This window comes from Lissotriton helveticus, chromosome 2_1 (assembly GCF_964261635.1).
Source record: "Lissotriton helveticus chromosome 2_1, aLisHel1.1, whole genome shotgun sequence".
Lineage (NCBI taxonomy): Eukaryota > Metazoa > Chordata > Amphibia > Caudata > Salamandridae > Lissotriton > Lissotriton helveticus.
The window spans coordinates 1,197,869,888-1,197,890,846 of NC_136059.1; positions in this window are offsets into that span (position 1 = coordinate 1,197,869,888).

A 20,959-nucleotide genomic window follows, 5' to 3' on the forward strand; every position below is an offset into this window, starting at 1 on the left:
TTTTTAGGGAGTTTTATATAGCACAAACTCAACCCAAAGGTATCAGAGCACTTTACATGAGCCCCCATTAAGGTACAGATGGACACATTCATTTTGTGAGGCATGGGGAGATTAAGTGATTTGCCCAGAATCACAGGATATTGAGCATCCCTGCTGAGGCTCAAATCCAATTCACCAGCTCTGAGGTCAACCACTCTAGTCGTTAGGCCACATTCTCTCCCCATGATTCCATGATTCTGTGGTGATGTCCCTCATCCAGAAATACAACCAGAAAATGTGTGATTCTTTTTCAGAACAAAATATTTTGTTTCTGTGAAAAAAAAACCTCATGAATAAATATGATGAGTCATAAACATTGTCAGAGATGGTCCAACCCAACACAGGACCAGTTCTCGCCCATGTGATTTTATCAGGGCATAATGATGTTCATTCATCAATTTTAGGCAATACAGAAATAGACTAAAACAATAATATTATCTGATCTCAAGCTAGGTCAAACACCTCCCCCCATCATGATGCATTCAGGAGCCACATATTGTCAATCTAAATAATGTCAGCCATGGGTCCTACTCTTTCTGGAATTATTTCAGACAACCTCAGCTATCATAGCCCACCCTTTCTGCCAACATGCACCAATCCATATCCAAGTGCAATTCCTCAGTCCCCAAATAGAAGCACTGGCCCATTGTAGGGCAATAACATGTAGAGCCACTGTGAGACCCATGTTACAAAAGATTAGACTGTACTTTAAAAAAAAGTGCCCCACCCCATTCTTATAGCAGTAGTGCCTTTCCAGAAATTTCAATTGGGGTCCAAAAGATCAGAGTGGCCGTGCTTCACCGTCATCCAGAGCTTTAAAATCAATGGACAGAGCTGTACAGAACATGTGCATTTCTTTTAAGGAATCTCCCCAGTCTTTCAGAACTTCCTACTGGAGCTTCAACTGTCTTGCAAAAGTGACCGTAGGACTGGGGAAAGGGCCAGGGAGCACTTTTTTTAAAATTTAGGTGAGAGCAATAGCCATTACTTTGGCAACAGTCTTTGCTAAGGTTCTGTTTCTTGTCAACTTCATATTGGCCTGTTAAAACCAGCTTGTTCCATTGAGCTCAACACAAGGAGTTTGTGTAGGAGAGTAGGGTCTGCTTCCTATGGTTACCCCCACTTTCTGCTATGATTCCCTACTTTGTTTACTTTAGTGTGGCTGTGGACCTGCTAATCAGGCGCAAAGCCCAGCTGTTCTCTCTCTAAATTGATACCATGTACTTTAGGTACATACCAGATTGGTTACTGGGTCACCCTTGTGAGCCCCTGTATAGTGTACCATAGGTACCCAGGCCATAGGTGCACCCTAGGCCTACCAGGGGCTGCAACATGTATTGTGCCACCCCTGGTTTGCCTTCCAAACTGACACCACAGGTCTGTTCACACAGCCTGGGTAAGGTGGTGTAATCACCCCTTACTTAGATATAGTATACCTAAATCTATATATACATATAGACACATATACACCTATAAGTCACTCCTATAGCAGGCCTAGAGAATCTTGGAGGCAGAGTGCTTGATTTTATGTGAGAGGGTGCCCTAGCATGAGCTGAGCCCCTCTGCAGCTTTCAGAACCATCTCCTTATAGCTGTTCTATGATATAGCCATACCATATACTCTTAAGTGCATTATAATCCTCGCGGTTAATGCTAACTTTGGTTTGGCTTTATCAAAACATATAGTGTAAGGTGTCAAACACTTTGGAATACTACCCCCTGCCAGTCCTGGTGGCGGGGGTAGCCTTCCACCCTTCTAGAGGAAGAAGACATGTAGTTACTGGTTTACCCGGTTAAAGTTAAACAGAGCCTCAGCATCACAAAATGGATGCTGCTGCCACAGACACGAGTCTGCCCTCCTGCTGCTGGTAAAAACTCTGGCAGGGGAGTCCTGGACAATAGGTTTCCTGGCTAGGGAGATTATGGCACCTCCCCAGACAGGCTCTTTGTGTATTGGGGCAGGGAGGGTTGCATTCAGTGAATGTTTTCCAGACACTGCCTGGGCACACTAGGTGCTCCATGCATTTCCCTGTTCAAACCGGTTGCAGGGGCGCTCAGCCCCAGCTCTGGTGCGAAACTGGACAAAGGGGAAGGGGTGTAACCACCCCCACTCTAGGTCCACCCATGGGAGCGACCTGAAAGTTAGTCCAACCCCTAAACTTAGTATAAGTATCGGAACCCAGTCCGTAGGACTTTAGATTACCCTGGATGAAACTCTGAAACATATATCCTGGACCTTCGACATTCCATTTCGACTGGAAGATGGAAAACATCTCCCTTGTGGTCAAGGAGTGACCACCCTGTTTAAACAGGCACCAAAAGCATATTTGCGTGTTTGCATTTTCGAGGTTCCCGCTGGATCCCGAAAAATCTATGACACAAGACATGGACTTCCAGACATCCCTGATTCCCACCTTTGCTCACAGCAAAGCTGAGACCCGTGGCAGACACGAGAGATGTGGGGCCGGAACTCCTGGATATCCTGCATTTTGCTACCTGCATTGACTTCCCGAGGTATCTCGAAATTGTGCATTGCTCTGCTTGAAGCCCCAGACCCGAGCACCTTTTGCACTGAAGCTCAGAGCTCCACACTTGACGAGTGCCCCGTGGGCTTGCTTTGTGCGTTTCTGCTTGATGCGTCTTTGCAGTTCCTAGTCCATTGGCTAGTGATCCCCAAGAAGACATTCCTTTATTACAACTTGCTTTCCTAGTTGCTCAAGGCTTGCTCTAATTTCCCTGCAGAGGAGAAGTTCCACAGACCTTGCTGGTCTGCACAGAAGCCCATCTCAATGTCCTGCGTGGGTTGCGTTTACCAAGGCTTGTTGGGTCCAATCTGGATACCGACACCGCAGTCAACTAGATCCTTTGTGGGACAGCTCGAATCCAGCTCCTGGTTGTCATTGACACCTCTTGGTCCTTGTGGCTGAAGAGACAAACTTCCCCTTTTCACCTGAAATCACCTGGCATCTGGTGGCATCTTTCTATCGCCGCCCTGGTCACTGGCAAGCGGCCCAGACTCTGTCCCTTCTGCTTTCAGGTTCTACAGATCTTCGATCCACCCTTGGATCCACCCGGACACTTTTCCTCTGGTCGCCTGCAGCACTTCTTTGCAGATCTCCATTGTAATCGACGACGAAACCCGACACCAAAAGAGACCTATGCACCCGGCTTCCCTGGGTGAGGTAACACGAGTACTCTGGTAGTCTCGAGGGTATTGGCCCTCCTAGTGTCTAAGTCTAAAAGGGTTCCATTGTAGTTCATTTAGAAGTGTCCTTAAATTATAAATTTGTAACTTGTTTGTTTCCCATAGAAAGTCAATGGTAACCTGTGGCTGTGTTTAGACACTGCACGCGTCTCCTGTGGGCCTCCTACATCCCAACCTTTGATTGTTTAGAGTAGCCCCAGCAATTCCACTGGCCCCAGGCCTGCTTTCAAATTCGCACGTGGTTCTTTTTTTTTTTTATAAAGTTTTTATTGAAGTAATTTGCAACCTCTTAAATCAGATACAAAAAATATAAATCTCACAGATGTTCTATTGACATTATCATTCTTTCCAATATAAGGCATATTATACAGAAAGTTACTCAAAATACAATCCCCAAATTTTTTCAAACTTTTTTATCCCCCCAATCCGTTTTGCATACATTTGTTCACTTTTCCTGACCCTTTTCATTTTATCAAACCACTCCTGAAACACCAGAACCTGTGATGAACGCCAGTTCTGCAATAACAATGATCTAGCAACTGCCATTACAATATAAACCAATTTTGCCAAATAATCTGAAAGTTTACAATCAGGATCAAAACCAAACAGTAATAATTTTACGTTGCAAGAAATCGGAATCACATAGTAAGTTTTAAGAAAAGCAAAAATTTCATCCCAGAATGACTTAATTTTCGGACAGTATGCCATAATGTGAGACCAATTGGCTGGATCGCATTGAAAACATCTAAAACAGTTAGCGGACATATTGTCATACATTTTGGCGATAACTGCAGGAGTGCAGTACAAAAGCCATTTGCTAAAGAACAACATTCTACGCCAATTGGCACCACGCAATGTTCCAAAGTTAAAATTATTAATAGTTTTCCATATATCGATAGGTGATACTAAATTTTCCTGTACATGCCATTTTCGTATAACTTTAAAGCTCAACTCTCCCTCCCTACTGCGTACCAAACAATGTTTCCATTCCCCGGGTTTCTTTATTGAGACGTTCACAAAGAGGTCATCTGCCAAGCGGGAAGGGATACTAATATGACTAGGGTCTAATTGCGCCAGAGTTTTATAGATCACTTTATAGGACCCGATTAACAGAAAGTTGCCAGGAATTAAACGAGTCATTACGTCAACAGCTAACCAGGACCCATTCCCCATGAAATCTGCTAGCGTTTTAAACCCAGCGCGCCCCCAGTTTACAATAATTATGGATTCAATTTTGATCCCTAAAAAAGCAAAAGCACCAAATCGGGGAGTTGTTAAATTGAAGAGCGGGAGGGAGTATCTCTTAAGCATGGCATCACGGTGTTTGAAACACCAATTCAGGGTCTTATATCTAACAAATTTAGGTGATTTGGGCACAAGAAGGGGGGATGGAATCTGAATCTCTAGACAAATTAACTCAAAGAAAAAATTTATAAATAAGCCCACACCTGGAATTGCATTTTTAAATCTGTCTAAATACTGCGCAAAGTATGCATTATAATAATCTTTTAAATTTGGTAATGAAAGGCCTCCATGTTCTGTTTCTTCGTATAAAGTCCCTATGGCGATTCTTATACCACTATTTTAGTATATGGTTTGTGAGGCCCCTAGGGCAAAACGTATACTGTGCAACTTATCGTATGCTAATTAAGTAACTTGTATTGCACTTTTACCTCTGACCTCATAAAGAGTGCAGAGGGGTTGTGTTTAGAATAAATACATATATATATTTGATATATGCCTTGTGTGGTGTGCTTTCATTTGGTACTCAAGGGATTAGGGGCCCGATGTAGGTAAATCTGATTTACCGACTCTAGAATACGGAATTTTACCGATTCGGTATTCTAGATTCGGTAAAACAGATGTAGGAAAAAATTTGGTCATTTTTACCGAATCTGTATGATTCGGTAATTACCGAATTGGAATTTACCGATTCGATAATTGCCATTGATTCCTATGGGCTTTGAATCCCATAGGAATCAATGTCAATTACCGAATCGGTAAATACCGATTCGGTAAAATTACCGAATTGTCAAGGGGCACAGGGTGTCACTTTGACACCCTATTGCACCCCTGATTCTGGCTTGTGTGCCATGTGACACACATACATGTCACACAGGTGCACAGGTGTACATGCACAGATGTGCATGTACACAGGAATTCGTTATTTACCATGACATAGTATGTTGTGGTAAATAACGAATTCTCAAGGGCCTGTTGCACTATTATAAGTGCCACCTACATCTAGATTTACCGATTCGGTAAATTTACAGAATCGTTAACATTTGGGCCCCCTACATGTCACAAACCAAATACCGGTCGATAACGGCCGAAATCGGCCGTTACCAACCGGTATTTGGTGACCTACATCTGGCCCTATAATTGGTAAAACAACTCGCTTAATTCGTTCTCTGAAGTCTTAGCCTGAAGACTGCTCGCCATTGCTACCCCTAGGATAGCTTTCTATAAGGTTGACTTTACAACCACCATCAATAAGGGTCAATTAGACTGGTGCAAGGTGCCCACTAGAACTAGTGGACATCATATGCCAGGCTAACTTCTCACAGTTTGTCCCTGTTCTATTTAACGTTTTTTTATCTCAGCCGACACACCTGTGCTTGGGAGAGAAGTGGCATTGAGAACTGCAGGGTACGAAAAGGCAGCTGCTAAGAGGTCTATACTGCTATGTTGAAGCTACAGACATACCTGGGACTCACCTTCTGAGGGCATCCATACCTTATTGTATGACAACACGCTGCATATTCATGCAAACTTGCAAGAAAGTGCTATTCAAAAACCTTTGCAGTAACATGGGGCCATATGTGCATAGCATTTGTGGCTCTGTAATCAGAAGCAAACTTATTTCTGGTCACAAATACGCAGCTTTCGGATGTACGAACCCATTCGCAGACAAATTTATTGGGATGCAAATGAATAGTGAATCTGTATTTTTTTTACATGAAATAGCGAATTGCTAATAAGGTAGTGGTAATTGTGAGTTGCTGTCCATATGTTCATCCCAGGCACTAACAGCAAATAGTAGTAAAAACCTAATTCTGCACATGGAATTTACTATAATTTCAAACCTGATGGTAACACTGTGCAAACTATGAAAGCAGCCCCAGAATGCATATGCGGCTATGACAATGACGCCTCTGTTTGTGATGGCAAGAAGAATGCGGATTATGTCTGGTTTTCAGAGAAGCAGGAGAAGACAGGAGAGGTTAAGCAGCCCTGTTAACATAGAGCTCACATGGGCATATTACCAAGGGCCTTATCGCCGCTTTAGCGGGAATTTTTCCCGCTAAAGCGGCGATAATTTAATCGCCTTATTACCTAGCTGTCGCTAACACCAGTTAGCGACAGCAAGTAGGAGATTGCGAGCTTCTGGGGGCCCACTTTGCAGGTCAGCGATATATATCGCTAATGACATGCAAAGTGGGCGTGCCAAGATGTTAGCGACTGGAAACAGTCGCTAACATCGCTAACTCCTATTACCAACTTTTGGAAATAATCACGCTAAGCGCGATTATCTCCTAAAGCTAACGCCTGCCCAGAGCAGTTCTTAGCCATGTTATCCAATGGTAGGTGGATAACATGGCTACACATAAAGTGCACGACTCTGTAAACCTTGTCTAGTCTGAACCAGCCTATGTAAATCATTGAGAATTTGGGTCCTACTCTAAAGAATTTAAAATGCAGTAGCAAAATGCCACTTTCACATATGGGAATGAACCACTCCAGAGCTCTAGGGGCATATGTTTAAGCCCCTATCGCCATGGGAACTTCACTTTTTTCTACGTTCGTGTGGCAATAAGAGCTTCACAGTATTTACATGGCACAGATTAGCCACTTAACGTGGCTTAACGCTGCCTTGTAAATAAGACCCCCTTTCACGCTATGCTTACCATGAACGGGGAGGGCAATGGGTATTGCAGAGGGTGTTCCACCGCAATGCCCATTGATTCTGACACTGTCTCCTATTTAAAAGGGAGGCGTAAATAGGAGGCAGCAGGGGTGCTGGATTCAATTTAAATTTGTGAAATAAACGTACCTTCTGTGCTGCACCGCAGCCACCTCTCCTCCATCCTCTTCAGGTATGCTACAGCACCGAAAGCACTCAGGCTTCTGGGTTCTCCCAGCCAATCACAATGCTGAAGGAGCAGCATCGTGATTGGTCAGAGTGTCCTGTTTGGATGGTCAGGCAGTGCCTTGGAGGCTGGGTATGTTCTCCACCGGGCTGTGCAACACAGCCTAATGTAGAACATGCCAAGTGGGCATGTCAGTTTGGCTGGCCCTAGAGGGCCGGCCAAACTGTCATGTGCACTTAGAGGAGTACAAACTACTCTTCCCCAGCTCTGGCGTCACAGAGCCAACCCAGCCCGACTGAGGCATTGAAAAAGAAAATGAGAACTTCCTGTTATTATCATTTTCTATTTTCTTTTTTACACTTCTGAAATAGTAGTGGGGTGAACCTTCGCCGCCTTGACGGAGGAGCCGCCACTGCTACAGTTGCTTGGGTGGGGGGCAGTGAGCCTTATGTTTCAACAGCTGTAAGTGATCACCTTGCATTCTCCCTTTCCAGCATCAGCTGCGAGAGCAGCAGTCAAATAAATGTTTCCCTTTACCTAGATGCTACATTTCTATTGTCCTCTATTGTGAAAGATGTCAGAGTACCTAAATCCTTTTCTTCATGGAAATAGTATAAGGAGGATGAAAATGGAAACTGGTAAATTGGCTAATGTTCTAGCTAGAATAACACCTGCCCACTTTATGTGTGCCTAGTAAACTAAAGCAATCACAAGTATATAATGGATCAGGGTACGGTCACTAGGTAAAGTAAGAGTAAGCATTTTCCATTTGAAGGTACCTCAAAACAAGGCTCCACCAGAGCAAAAACAGGCTTTCCTGAATCTGCATGAGGAAGTCTTAAAAGGGCTGGCAGGAATTTCATGTCAGGAGTCTTAAAGACACCCAGGAGGAAATGAAATACCACAATAGTGACACGAGGCATATAATTAGGGTTTGTTGACCAACTGACCCACCCTCCTAAACGTGCTTACTCAAACTACTGATGAGATCAAAAAGGATATCCTGAACTTTTCCAACTCAACTGAGGGACCAAAGCACACTAGCAATATGCCAGTGGGTAGTGGAGCATATGAGATGGGACACGCAGACAGTGCTCAAGCAGAAGCAGCACAGATAACAGTGTTACAGATGAGCACAGAGATGTGGTGAGCAGCAGTGTAGCAATTGTAAGAAGTAAGAGAGATGTTGACACAACATCTTATTTACGACCAGGGGTATAGCTTAACGGTCACTTTTACCTATGAGTACAACGAATTATTTTGGCTCCATTCCTTATTATAGTGCTAAAAGGCTTGTGTGTCTGGCTATCGCTCGCTGGACTGTGTGACCTATACAAAGGGCGGTTTTAGTATCGAGAGCCTTTTAAAACTACACTGTGGGGAAACGCACGTGTACTACTAAAAAGTCCCGGGCCCAAGTCAACCCCTCTTCCCCGCCCCTTCCAACCTCAATCGATAAAATGTTACAAAGGGCCATAGGTGCCGTCACAACCGAAATTGTAAGCACTGAAAGGCGATTGTCAATTACCCCTGATCTCTCCTTCCCAACAGGAGATTTGCCTACTCCTAACGCCATTCCCACAGTATTGTTACCTATTGGAAATGTCTCCCCGTCCTCCTCACTCCAAGCGAACATCTCGACAATTGTATCTAGAAAGGGGGATGAGGGTGTAGGCACACGTTAGAATGGGAAACGTAAGCAAACGCTTGGGAGGGCAACTAACAGTAAGAAAGCAAAAGGAGGGAACGAGCCAAGTGTGGAATATTCTCCTATGTTAAACCCAGTAACAGAATCCGCTGTTACCACTGGTATAGATACAAAGTATCCACCCTGGGCTCAGACGTTATTGGCCGACCTGCTGACTCAATTTAGAGCTATCCTAAAGGAAGAAGTTGCCCCTCTAGTCCACCAACTAAACACTTTGACATCCTTGGGGGACTCAAGGCAAACGCAAGTCAGCGCCAATGTAACACAATTCTAACTCCAGGGCTCCTTTAGACAATCAGATGACACTTAGGACTCACGACCCCAATACTCAGTCGACCATTAGCCAAGACACCAGTCGTATCCCACAGCACCATGGTATACTGCGAGTACAAGAGTGGGCAGTGAACACAATGTTGAGGACACCCCGTAGCTTGTGGTTGAGAGTAATGCCACAATCAATACTATGCAGAGTACCCATCAAATCACCAATAGTGTATCGGGCCGAAGCACAAGTAGAGAAGAGTTGAGGAGGGAAGAGTACCAGGTGGGTAGGTTGGAAGCAGCTGCCCAGCCAACCATAAACCTTCCACCAGCATCATCACCCTGTGTAATCATCTTGACAGGGGTCCCACTACTTAATAATACCCACGGGGAGTCACAATTAGAACTGAGGAACAACAGTTTGTTTTGGCTAGGAAAGCATAGGCAGTTCCCCTATGAAAGGGCTGGGGAAATTTTGATGGTGCGGAGAGTTGATTGGGTGGGACCTAGTAAAAAAACAATTCATGGTGATTGTGTGGTTATTAACTTTAAAAAATCCCCAGACTGTATGCAGGCTTTTAAATCATAAAACCAGCCCCACAGAGCCCCATGCAGAGGTGAGAGCGCACTCGCTTGACCATTTCTACTCCCACTGTTTTAACCCTGCTAGGGTAAATGTAACCTGCCTGTAAACAACCGATATTGGGCTCTGGAAGACGTGGATTGACTATCAGGGATAATGAGATTGGGCTATCCAAAGAGTACTCCGACGCCCCCGAGAGGATGAGTGGAGCCAGATCACGGGGGTACAATCCAGCCCTCCCATTCAGAGCCAGGTATAGAAACACGGGCTCGGGTTCTAGTCACCATGCAGGGGTTTAAGGGCCCTGTGGGTCCATGTCATTTTTCGGGGTCCATATCCCTCAATGCTCCTCCTAATAACATTGCACAGGGGGTAAATCCCCCATCCATAATCGCACCCTGTACTGATCCCCGGGAGAAATCCTATGCACAGGTAGCAAGTTGAAGATCCTCTCCTGGAACGTGGCTGGCATCAAGGGTAAACTCTCCTGCCCTGAATGGGGACTTTTCGTGGACCAGTATGACATCTGTATGTTCCAGGAAACATGGGCAAGGGACGAGTGAACAAGGGTGGGATTTGCGACATTTAATATTCCAGCTGTTACTAGAGAGAGTGGCAGACCGTCTGGGGGGGTTATCTATCTGGGTCGGCTCACATGTGGGCTGTCTAGCTAGTCCCCTGTTCACTTCCTCTAATGATATCCAATGTGTAATGCTTAGTTTTCCTACTACGTTGAAGTTTGTCCTTATAAATTTCTATTCCCGACCTGTAAGCTTGAGCAAGGAGTCACCAACTCTTGATATATTAAACTCCTTTATTCCCACCGTGCCGCCTAATACGAGGTTGATCGTCGGGGGCGATTTTAATTGTCAATTTGAGCCCCTTCCTGGCATCCACGATCTAATCTCCAATGAGGAGGACTCCCAGTGGGCTATTCCGGACCCACAAATCCAACCGATTAAGTCGTGGTCCCCCCTGGTACTTCAAATAACTGCTATACTCCTAAACCACTCGCTGAGAGCGTGTAATGGACGCACAACCTCTGATAGGCCAGGTAAATTGCTCACTTTGCCACTGGATTCAAGCAAGCCGGGCTGAAGACGGCTGGAATGCCAGAAACTGGTCCTCGGAAGCTTGTTTCCGGTCCAGGGAAGACATGGCTTGGCAGTTCGGGCTGGACTGTTCCCATGAGGCACAGGGTCAGACTGATTTGCATATAGCCATGTCTGAACTGGGGTGGCAGAGTGGGCTAAAGAACAGTGATGGATTAAACCCAGATCTTTTGACTGGGTGTGAGTGTTTGATTGATTCAGATGCTCCGTCCATCACCACCCCCTTTTGTACAGGTAAATTAACATTCAATAGAATTGCCCAAGCCTCTCTTTTGGATTATATCTTAGTGGAGACTAGAACTTGGCATAGGGTCCTAGACTTTGCCGTCTTACCATGGCTTGATAGTGCACTGGTATTGAAGGTGCCGGATTCAGGCATTACCCCGTTAGTAATCCCCCTTGGAGAACAGGCCATCACTTACTAACAACAGAAGAAGAATTAAGCGGGGGTAATAAAACAAACACCTGAGAAGCTGGGTGCTCTGTATGAAGTAGTAATACCAGTTCTGCAAGAACTTAGCAGCATTACTGCTGATTGGGATAACCTAGCCTCTATCAACCAAGTTGGAAAACTCCATAAGAGTTTGTCAACTAAATTAGCTGACATATTTTACCCGATAGTGTGCCCCAAAAAAACAAAAACTGCAACCCAGTCGTAGTTTAATGATAAATGATAAAACAGGCATTGAGAGGGGCCATTAAAGCAAAAAATAAGCTTTTAACAAAAACTAGGAGGGCTCTATACAAAGAGGCTGTTTGCCAAGCAAAGCAGTCCTGGGAAGCGAACAAATGGGAGGACATTAAAACCGCCCTACTGAACCGGGACATGAAGGAATTCTGGGCCATAGTTAGAACAGGTAGTAGGGAAGGTATCTTAGCCATTGAACTGAATATCCAAGCAGAAAAGTGGGTCGACCACTTCCAGGCGCTATACACAATGGAAACCGACCCTGGTACGCATATCGGCAGTCACACCGCTACTCAAGGGTACCTGGGTGCAGACACCGGCCTGTTAGTGGAGGTATCCACTGCCCCACCTAGGTATCCTGATGAGGTGCCTGTTACCCTCCTCGAGGTTACCAAAGCCCCTACCAAGCCGGGTTGAGGAAGAACACGCCCCCGGTTGACCAAATATTCAGGCTCCAAATCATACTTTGGAAAACTGTGTCAATGGAGGGTGGCAGCCTCTATTTAATTTTCGTAGACCTGAAAACGGCCTTTGAGCTAGTGCCCACAGTCAAACTATGGGGGTATTAAGAGAACTGGGGATTCCATTTTACCTGCTAAGCATGCCTATTACGCTGCATGATGCCAACTATGCCCGAGTAAGATGTGGCAAAGGGGGAGAACTAACTTCAAGACTCCCAGTTGGCAGAGGAGTGAGTCAGGGCTGTGTGCTCGCACCGATCCTGTTTGCCTCTTTGTCAACGCACTTATTGCTCAACTTACAGAGGTTAAGGACAATGATGCCCCCAAGTTAGCAAACTCAAAGTTTACCGCATTGATGTTTGCTGATAACACCCTCTTGATGTCCAAGTACCCGATGGGAATCCAGAGGATACAGGACAGTTTTGTCATCTTTTGTAATAACAGGGGGCTGGAGATTAATACCATGAAAACCAAGTTTATGGTTGTTAATCCAGCCAAGAAAACATGCCCAAATCCCCACTTAAATGGCATAGCACTGGAAAGGGTTCCTGTATTTGACTATTTGGGTGTCACCCTTACTGAAAACATGGACTGGGGGGCACAAATAGCCAAAGTAAAACTTAAACTAGCAAGACTTCTGGTGGGTTTGCTAAACTGCTGAGGGAATCCACCTATAAACCTACCGTGCCTATTATTTAAATATATAGGGCACAAGCAAGGGGAGACACAATGTATGGGGCTGAACTCTGGGGACATTGTTCTTGTAGCCGTTTAAGCAAAGTTGAGAAAAAAAATGTAAGACAAATTCTGGGCCTTCCGCCCAGTACCCCGCTAACCCCCTTGTGGCTAGATCTAGGCATAAGGCCGATTGAAGAAGAGGTTACCTTAAAACCCTCAACTTTCTGGCACAGGATGTGGGTGACCCCGGAACTTGCAGAGTATCAGGCAGAAACTAAAGAGCTATTAGGTCTTCCAGGGCAGAAAAAAAAATTGCTTGGTTTCCACATATAAGGGAAGAGTGCACAAGGATAGGTAAACCAACCATCTGGCGTAATCCTGAAGAATCCTGTTGTACATTTTCACGAGCTGAACTAGTGAGAACTTATCTGAAACTAGGTGTCCTGCCAGCAGAATTTCTCACAGTAAAAGATGAGTACAAATTAGAACCCTTTTTGGATGATATTCTACCATTCTCAGCAAGAAAAGTATACCTCCAGTTCAGATTTAGTACCCTTCCTTTGCGGGCCTTCACTTCCAAACAGTCTGGATCAGCCCATCGTGGGTGCCCAGCCTGTAACCACCAGGAGGAGTCAGAGTTGCATGTTTTATTTTTTTGCCCTGGGTATAAAGCGGCAAGGCTGTATTGGCTTATACAGTTGTGTAGGAACTTGGGGTTTGTGCATTGCCAGGTGGCATTTAGAGTTCTGAAGCACAACACCTCTAAGCCCATTGTCTTTGCTGTCTCTAGGTTCTTAGATGCAATGTGGCGCAGGCGTTGGGCTTTCTTAGAAAAAGAAAAAATATATATATAATAACAACTACTCAAGCTGCTAGAGCATAGATTGTTCTATTGTTACAATAATGGAGAGAGTAAAAACGTCTTTTATTTGTTTTAAACTTTTAACTATGAGATGGTCATTTTTTTAATCGACATATTTTATGTATAACCTCTCCAGGTATATTTTTAATTGTACAGATTCTATCAAAATGGCTGTGTACTGGTTGATCCTTCCAATTCATTTACTTGCTACTGTATCAATGCCTGTGCTTTTTTCTGTCATTATTGCACTTGCACTTTTTCTGAAGCAAATGGCTCACTTTCTGGCCCGTGCAACCAAATTTCTCCTGCTCCCACAGATGTTGCAATTTGATTTCCACATTCCCGTTCGGTGTGTTTTAATCATACAGTGTCATGTTTTTGATTGTAATGTACACATACCTTAATGGTCTTACAGACCGAAGTAAAGGTTTTTGAACTGAACTGAAAACTGAAAAGTAGACAAAAAATTCCAAATTCAGCAAAGTGTCATGTCTGTAGATCGCTCTAGGTTTTCCCATAAACTAATCATTAACACAAAAAAAATAATGAAAATAAATGGGAACTAATAGTAAACGGTGACAAAGTTTTTGTCTATAATTTGTTTTGCTCAGATGTCTGATTTACAAAAGTAATACCGTTACGTCTGCCAGACCCTTCTGGATGCAGTGGTTCAAATCCAGATTTACAAAGAAGTCACGCAATACAGCACAGCAACTAAAGTTTCTGCGCTGCATAAATAGGAGAACACAAAACAGTGCCATATCTATTAAGATGTGGTACTGTTATGCTCTTTCCCTATGGTGGTGCACTTTAATCTGCCATGAGCCAATGCAGACACCCTTGCACCATAGTGCAAGGGTGCTTGCGTTGTGGTTAATATAGCTTTTGTAAAAGAAGGTGTCCCGTCCTGTACAAAACTATGCCTTAAGGAATATTCCTGTTTGAATGTGTGCTGTTGAATGAAGCACACATGCAGAGAGAGAAAAAACAGGAAAATGAAAATATTTCTCCTCAACATGCCTGCCTCAAGGTGGCTCAGGATTTTGACTCAAATCCATGCCTACAAATCTTTGTAGATAGGGATTTGCATCAAAACCCATGGATGGTTGCATGGGAATGCTCATGCAAGATCCATGGAATGCACAATTGACTCAAAGTAATGCAAGGCAGCTCCTTCCATCGCTTTGCATTACTTTTGGGTACAAGTTGACGCAAATTGCAATTTGTATTGGATTGGAAGGCCCAACCTAACACTTTGCACTATGAGTAATGCAAACCCAAAGCAAAGTCTTTGTAAATCTAGGCCATAGTGTTTGCTGGTTGTCCAAACCAGCTGATAATCAGAACCAACAACTTAGCCCCAGCTTATAATGATATTTCTTAGTGTGCTGACTATGTAGCAATTCATATAGTAAAATCTAATGCTAATGAATGAAAATGGTTATGAAGGAAAGATATGCATTTGTGAAACGTTCACAATATCCTTAGTTTGGGAACTTTTAATTTTGACCTTATCCTTACCATCAGGTGATTCACAGGACATTTTGCAAAATTTGTTCTTTCTTGCATGCTGGCTTACATCTGTAAACCAAAAATGGAGAAAATGCCACACTATAACCACAAATGTTCTTCTATTCTGAGTTGCCGTGCTACTTCTAATAAAAACAGTACCCTACATGTGTGGGGTGGGCTTAGCTCATGCGAACAAAAGGAAATGCCATAAAACATGACACTCAGACATCAAATTATAGTCATGCAAAATTAACTTTTTTGGCAAGTAGCTGCAGATTTTAGGCGGGCTCAGCAGCCACAGAAGGAAACCTACCAAACGTATATATTTCTGAAAACTAGATATCCAAGGTGGTTTCACTTGTGTGGCTACCACTATGTTTTCGTACCCAGAAGGCTCTGCTAACCTCAAACTTCGGCTAAAATCACACATTTCCCTCACATTTTATTAGGGAAAAATTATGAAATCTGAGGGTATCCACAAAATTCCTACCGCCCAGCATTTCTAAATTTCTTGTTATATAAACGTTAACCCATTCATGTGGCAGGGTCTAGCGCCTACCACAAGAAAGACTTCAAAACGCGATGTGGAAAATGACCCTTTTTCTGGTAAAGTGGGCACCTGCCGAATTTGTATCCAGGCTCGACCACCACCCAGTAAACCTTTCAAAGCCAGATATTTCTGAAAATCATACAAAAAAGGAATTCTGTTTGATCTGGCTTGCATGAGATCCACTATGTTTTTGTACCCTCAATGCTCTGTAAAATTCAAACTTTCTATAACATCACAAGTTCCAGAACCTGCGGGGATCCAAAATATTTCTACCACCAAGTTTTACCACAATTGATAAAAAGGGTACCTTACTTGTGTGGCTGGGACTGGCACCGTAACAGGAAAATCCCAAATGTTACTTGTGGTAGCTGTGGATTTTTGGAACTGGGATCAGCAACTACTGAGGGAATCCACTAAACACAGACAGTTCAGGAAACTAGACACACAGGGACATCTAGGATGATGTGACTTACGTGGATCTCATGACGTTTTCTTACCCACAGGGCCCTGCATATCTCAAACTCTGGCTAAAAACAATATTTTCACTCCTTTTTATGTGAAGGAATGTTCTGGACCAGTGAGATTCACAGAATTTCATCTGCCTTGAGTTCCCAGACTTCTCCCGATAGAAACAGTCCCCATCTTGTGTGGCTGGACCTAGTGCTGTGATAGGAAAAACCCATAAATGCATATGGTGACATCATATTGTTGCCATGAAAAATTATCCTTATTGGCAATGTTGGTGACTGTGGCATTTGAGCCAGGGTCAGCCACCACCCAGAGCTGAGACAGACTCTTCTGAAAACCAGACACAGAGAAGATTCCAGAGTGGCATGACTTGCTTGGATCCCACTATGTTTTTTTATCCACAATGCTATTCAAACCACAAGTGTTGGCTAAAATCACACATTTTCCTCATATTTCAGTGCAGGAATGTTTTGCAAGCTGCAGGGACCTAAAACATTCCTACCACCCAACGTTCCCGCACTTCTCATGATAATAATGGTAGCTTACTTGTGTGGGCTAGTGCCCTAGAAAGGAACAGGCCAAACTAGGACCCATTAGCAGACCACATTAACTTTATATGGTCACAGTTTTCATTCATCTATGCTGCAGGCACTAGGCCCAAAGCCAACATAGTGTTGCCAACACAGAGTGCAATTTGAAAATTAATTTAGCAAACATTCTGAGAGATGCTGAGGTGTCATTACCCTGGAGTCATCTTCAGACCGGCTGTTGAGAAAATATCTACCGCACACTGTTTATAGGTGAGACTGGCATCAATGTGGGAACCAATTTTCAGATTGTCCATATAAAGCCGTACTTACTGTTCATAGTTTCAGTTAGAGAAGATCATGCGCACACTGCCATTGAAGGTTAGACCACAAAAAATGCATCAGGGGCATTTCTGATCTTTTTCACAATTGAAAGGCTATGAGATGTGCTGCTTCAATCGCCACGGCAATGTGTGAGACATCAGATTAGGATGTTAAATAGTTTTAAAATATCATGTGTATGACATTTGGAATTCACAAGTGTAGGTTAAAACATTTAACTGAATCATTAAACAAATATGTGAAACTCTGTGAACGAGTTCTAATTAATATAACACACCCATCCACTACTCAAGTACAATGATGCACCAGTTGGATTTGGTTCAAGTGGAAGGTTCAATGAGCAAAAGCTATTAAAATGATTTCACGTAAATCAAAACGAAGAAGTCACTATTAATAAATTAATTTGGATAACAGAATACTGATCCCATATCTTACAGGTTGTGAGCTAATGCCACGTCAAGGCATAAACCATTTTACAGTTCGTTCACACATCTTTCCCGTGCCCCACACAAAAACATTCACACCGCTAGCCGTGGGTCCAAACCAAGATATCACTAACATCACAAAATTGTGCCATTCAAGGGCTCATCACATTCATACACCCAGAAGGCTTAAATAACAATCACACTGCCAGCCAACACATATGGTGTAATTCCGTTCAGTAGTTTGGGCTGTAGCTTTGTCCAAAGTTCCTATGGAAATGAACATGGGGAAAACGCATTTTGTGCCCCCCTTTTTTTCTCAGTAATATATATATAGATATAACATGGTGACATGGTGATTGCTGAATAAATCACTGTTGAGAACATTTGGGTCTACTCTTACCTTATTTCGCGTGTAACGAAGTGGTGGGCAAGCTTTCAGCTATATATATATATATATATATATATATATATATATATATATATACATATATATATATATATAGAGAGAGAGAGAGAGATATTGCAATAAATCAGTTGTTCTAATGAGCCCGCTTTTTTTCCTCAATGTCACCAGTGATCAAGAGCTGTAAACAGCTCGAAACGCGTATGGCTATTGAAACGCTTGCGGCTTGCTGACCTTAACGCTACCTGCGGTGCTGTGTGCCTATACCCCACTGTGTGTGGCATCTTCACAAGGACAACCTTAGTTTTGGAGATATATATATATGTATATTAGAAATTCACTGAAAAAACCCATAGGTTTCAGGGGTGTTATAGTTAGCTGGTCATTTCACTCGTACAAAACCATAGAAATTCCTTTGTAATAGTTAGTTCTGCTTACTATAACTCGCTCGCCCGCAATGCACTGCTGATGATGTCACATCTTACATCATTCATGACATGGTCAGTGACATCACTGATGACATTTCAAATTACATCACTGATGACATCATCCAGTGAACGTCGTTTTGTTTGAAAATTAAATATGTATTATATATATACCAATCTGTATTGAAGATTGAGTGGATATATAACTGTCTGGATGGAGGATTTAGTAGCTGTCTGACTGTCTGTTTAAGTGAGTAATTAAAAGTGTCTCACTAAATATATGGGTTAGTAACTAAACTATGTGAATGTGTGCAGCACTGTCTCTGTTGTTGTATAACCTGCTGCATCAGTTGGTCACTAACTGCATGAATGTCTATATTAGTTATTGATTAGGTGGCTGAGTATTTGTATGGGAGACTGAGTGTGTGTGTGGTCGGGGGGTGTAACTCTATGCATAGATGTGTGAGTGGTTGATTGACTAGGTGTATGGGTTTAAGAGTGCATGTGGAAACAGTTGCTTGGGTGACTGATTGTGTTTTTGTGTGTGTTGATGAGTGAATATTTGTCTCAGTGGTACATCTCCAACATAGTACAAAAATAAAAGGCATTGTATGTGAAAGTTGGTGTATATAAATAAGTATACGTAAGAGTCAGTGATTGTGAGAGTAACTGTATGGATGAGTGTATGATTGTAATAGTGATTTTTTGACATAGTAACTATGAGTTACTATGTGTATGAATAAATGAGGTGTTGTGTGTATAACTGTGTAGGTGAGTAAATATAAGTGTGATTGATTCTTTTCATGAATGAGTAGGATGAATGCATAACCGACTAGGATGACTGCTGATGTGTCAATGTCTATATAGGTGTATGAGTGTATTTGATAGTGTTCTATTGATCAGTGACTGCATGTATAAGTGATTCTGTGGGTCAATGGGTAGTTGTGTATGTAGACTTAGGAATCAGTGAGTGGGTATGTTGTAACTGGTATTGGTGTGTCAATGGTTTCAAATTTGGTACTCTGTATTTTACAGTGAGTGATCAAATGTTATACTAGTGTGTGATGAGGTGTATCAGATTGTCACATGGATGATGTCATCAGTGATGTCATTTAAGATGTCATCAGTGATGTCACTGACCATGTCATGAATGATGTAATACATGACATCATCAGCAGTGCATTGCTGGTGCGCGAGTTATAGTTAGCAGAACTAACTATAAAGGAGGAATTTCTATGGTTTTGAAATGTCCAGCTAACTATACGCCCCTGAAACCTATTGTTTTTCTGTGAATTTCTAAGGTTTTTTAAATGTTAATTTCTAACTATAACGTCCCTGAAACCTATGGTTTTTTCAATAAATTTCAAAGGTTTTTTAAATGCGGATTTCTAACTATAACCTGTCTGAAACCTATGGTTTTTTCAGTGAATTTCTAAGGTTTTTTCAATGCTAATTTCTAACTATAATGTGCCTGAATCCTATGGTTTTTCAGTGAATTTCTAAGGTTTTTTAAATGCTAATTTCTAACTATAACATCCCTGAAACCTATGTTTTTTCAGTGAACTTCAAAGGTTTTTAAATGCTAATTTCTAACTATAACGTGTCTGAAACCTATGTTTTTCTTTAGTGCATTTCAAAGGTTTTGTAAATGCTAGTTTCTAACTATGCCTACAGAGGTAGGGCATGTGATGAAAGAAGAAACAATGCACAGAAAGAAGCAAAAGAAATGCAGAAAGAAGCAACAGAAGTCCACAAAGGCGAAGAAAAGTGCAGGAAGAAGCAAGACATGTGCAGAAAGAACCAACAGAGGAGCAGAAAGAGGCCTTGTTGCAAAATCATCCTGTGCCCACAACGTTTTCAGACGGGTACTGGTGGTAACTGACTCTGACTAACCAGGCCTAGAGCCAGTGCTATGCTAAAAGACACTTAGAATATAGTGAAAACACCTATATACACTAGGGAACACTATGAGTTGGGGTAACCCTGTGATTTGCATGACCTCCTCTGTAAGGCCCTAGTACATAATGGGGCAGGGGGATTAAACCTACCTCTAAGTCAGAAGTACAGAAGTATGCTACTTTACTAGTAGTCGTGTTTGCAGAGTGGTGGAGAAAGGGTGCTGTGTGTCCAACCAACGCTCAGGAATTCCAATGTATAGGACTTACACATATATATATATATATATATATATATATATATATATATATATATATATATATATATATATATATATATATATATGAACCAAACAACCAACTCCCACAGAAACTCCATGGAAAGCAGGCACGGATTCGGCATTTCTTTATTGGTGCAGGTCACCCTCAATCCAAGCATAAGGAGAACCCTCAATCCCAAGCATAAGGAGAGACACGTTTCAGCCTTGAAAAGGCCTTTTTCAATCTCATATATTACCTACTGGTGGTCGCCAGTAGGTAGTTATAGTTAGGACCTATTATCCATAGGAATCCATAGGAAACCGCAAAATTCTATTGCCAATAACTTTGCCGTCGATTGATGAATCTTCTTGAAATTTTCCAAACTTTTGCCAGCTCAGTTCCGCTCCTTCCCTGAAAGTTTGGGGGTGATTGGTGAAGCGGGTGTCGAGAAAAAAGGGGGGTCC